This window comes from Sinocyclocheilus grahami, unplaced genomic scaffold, assembly GCF_001515645.1.
Source record: "Sinocyclocheilus grahami isolate Dianchi unplaced genomic scaffold, SAMN03320097.WGS_v1.1 scaffold661.1, whole genome shotgun sequence".
Classification (NCBI taxonomy): Eukaryota; Metazoa; Chordata; class Actinopteri; order Cypriniformes; family Cyprinidae; genus Sinocyclocheilus; species Sinocyclocheilus grahami.
In genome coordinates, this window is record NW_015505840.1 from 804295 (window position 1) to 807579 (window position 3285).

General features: G+C 32.7%; 1 pseudogene; it reads left to right on the forward strand.

The window, feature by feature from the left end:
- Positions 1 to 794: 794 nt before the first annotated feature.
- Positions 795 to 3285, forward strand: part of LOC107558815 (long-chain-fatty-acid--CoA ligase 3-like) — a 23014-nt pseudogene continuing 20523 nt past the window's right edge.

Here is a 3285-nt window from a genome sequence, read left to right on the forward strand (position 1 = left end):
TATTTAAGTTTTTGTTATTTTTTATGTTTTAATTTTATTTCAATTAGTAATTTTAGTTAAGTCACCTTTATTTGTATAGCACTTTATACAATACTGATTGTGTCAAAGCAGCTTTACAGTGTTAAACAGGAAAATAGTGTGTCGATAGTGCAAGAGGACAATAGTAAACACTTCAACTTAAGTACTTCAACTTCAACTTATTTCAGTTAGTTACCAGGTCAGCATTTCACAATTTTCATTTAGTATCATTTTTTTATATTTTATTTCAGCTTTATTTCAATTAAAGGGATAGTTCACCCAAAAATAACAATTCTGTCATCATTTAATCACCCTGTGAATATTTTGTTAATATTTAATTTTTTCATTTTAGGTAAAGATGTAATCATTTTTTTGTGTATTTGTCACTTATTGTTGTTGTTGTTGTTTTAAATATGTCTGTATTTATTTAGTTATTTTAGTACTTCAAATTAAAGGAAAATTAGAAATGTTGCCTTGGCAACTAGATGAAATAAAATAATTTGATATTTTATTTCAGTTAATTTTTATTTTATAAATAATGTTAATGTTTTTTTTAATTTTTAATTATCAATAATAACCCTGACCCACACTCACAAAAACCCATGCACATGCTTATTTGATGTCACCTTTCACCCACTTTTGGATTTGTGCTGAAATCTGGGCTGAGAATCAGACGTTACACACCGCTATTTGTACCGCTTTCTAATCTGTCTCTCCTCCATGCATCTTTGTTCAAGTGGAAGGCTTAGAAAGGTCAAAATTGTGAAATTTCCATGTACTGATCTTTACTGGAATGTTCTGATGCCGTTCAGTGTTAGTGTGTGTTTAATGACATGGAAGATTGACTGCTTGCATTTCTTGTTTAGAAAACAGGCTTCACTGACCCGTCGGAGAAGAAGCAGCAGGACAACCTGGGAGGAAGTGACATCACAATACTTCCTTTATCTTTCCCTCGCTCTTCGTATGTTTCTTTCTGTTTCATTCAGTCAGTATGAGGCTGAAGCAGGATGTGAGTCCAGTAGTGGTTATCATATTCAGGCTGGTGGTTTGGCTCTACTCTCTCATCTCTTACCTGCCGTACCTGCTGCTGAGATCGTCTGACACGCAGTCGTTCTCCGAGTGCTCGCGGAGGGTGAAGGCCCGTTCCATCAGCGGACACCCTTCGGGACCCTACCGGGACGTCGGAGCGCTGAGGGCGCTGGCCACATGCTTACAGCCGGGGGTGAGCACACTCGATCGGGTGTTTGAATCGTCCGTGTGCCGCAATCCTCACCTCGACTGCCTGGGAACCAGAGAACTGCTGAGTGAGGAAGACGAAACTCAAGAGGATGGAAGAGTCTTCAAGAAGGTGCGTATTTTCTATAAGTCCAAAGATCTTACACTTCTGCCCTTCAAAGCTCTCTCGGATGTGTTAAAGAGCAACACTTTTGTAGTTTCTTTTCCCCTGATGTCTACTTTTATAGTTAAAGCTTTCTTGCACCAAAGTCATAGTTTGGTTTTTATGAATATGTCTCACTTTTAGTCATTGAAAACTTGTCAATTGATGCAAAAGTGCCTTTCTAAAATAATTTAGTAACAATTAGACACTAAATTACATGTGCGCTGCCTAGTGTATGCTACTTTTGGTCCCAAATTATAATAATTTATTAATAATTTAATAATTTCAAATTATAATAAGCAAACACTACTTGACAAAAGTTTAGAATAATATATTTTCAAATGTAGTCTTCTGCTCACCAAGGCTGCATTTATTTGATCAAAACTACAGTAAATACTGTAATATTGTGAAATATTATTACAATTTAAAATAAATGTTTTCTATTATAATATATTTTTGAAATGTAATTATTTCAGCATCATTACTCCAGTCTTCAGTGTCACATGATCCTTCAGAAATCATTCTAATATGCTGCTCAATTATTATCAATTACTATTGGTCCTCAATTATTAATAATGGTTATTTTTATTATCAATGTTTTTGCTGCTTAATATTTTTCTGGTAACTGTGACACTCTTTTCAGCATTCTTTGATGAACAGAAACTTCACTGAGCAGCATTTATTTGAAATGTATTTAAATCTATTGTAACACTATAAATGTCTTTCATGTCACTTTTGATCAATTTAATGTATCCTTACTGAATAAAATCAAATAAATGCAGCATTGGTGAGCCTAATAAACCGTTGTTATTATTCGTAATTATCATCATTTTGGAATCGTAATTATTCCAAAAATTTTGGCTGGTGGTGTATATTTTAATATTGAACAAGTTATAATAAACATATATTCAAATATTGGACACATTATAATAAACATATATTCAAATATTGGGAAAAATTACTATAAACATATATTCAAATATTGGACAAATCATAATAAACATATATATTCAAAAATTGGAAAAATTACTATAAACATATATTCAAATATTGGACAAATCATAATAAATATATATTCAAAAATTGGGCCTAAAGTTAATTAGCTAATGCCATAAATGTGATTTGAATTACTTGTTTTTGCAGTTTAGTTTTAATAAATGTTCTGAGTGGACTAGTAAGGGAGTTTTGTTTTGTATTGTGTGAAAATCTGTCTACATAATACATCAAACTCAGTTTTCAAAAGGGTAGAATCTTGTTTACCATGTCATGACCCTTTAAATCAGCCGGTCTGTAACAAACTGACCTGCAGCATGTGAATGATCTCTCAGTTCTGATGGTAATCCTATTGTCTGGAGCAGCTCACATAGTAATAATATTCTGCTGTTACTCAACTAAAGCTGCCAAACATGTGCTGCTGCTGTTGTGTAACACGAGAAGGGCTTGATTATATATCACAAACAACTGCTGGGTGTTTGTTTCGGCTTGCTGTGTTGATTTTCTGCTAACACTGTTTAAGAGAGTGCTTTATTCTTACACTATTCTGGTTCTAACGTCTAAAACACATATCTGATACTCTGCACATTCAGTGCATTTTATTTTTTATCCTGTAGGCAACATTTGACAACTTTTTGAATTTAACAGGCTGCTGTCTGTACCTTTAACATTATTATACGTAAATGATCGGATATTCTTTGCATGTAGAAGTGACAACATCCTTGCATTTTCTGAATAATGAACATTGATATTGATATATAAATATTTATATAATATAAACAATATGGCATTGATATATAAAGGTCTATAAATGTTGATATATGCTTTAAAAGCACTGTGGAGTGAGTTTTTAAGTTTCAAGTTTATTTATCACGTGCACAAAAAGTCAGTCAATA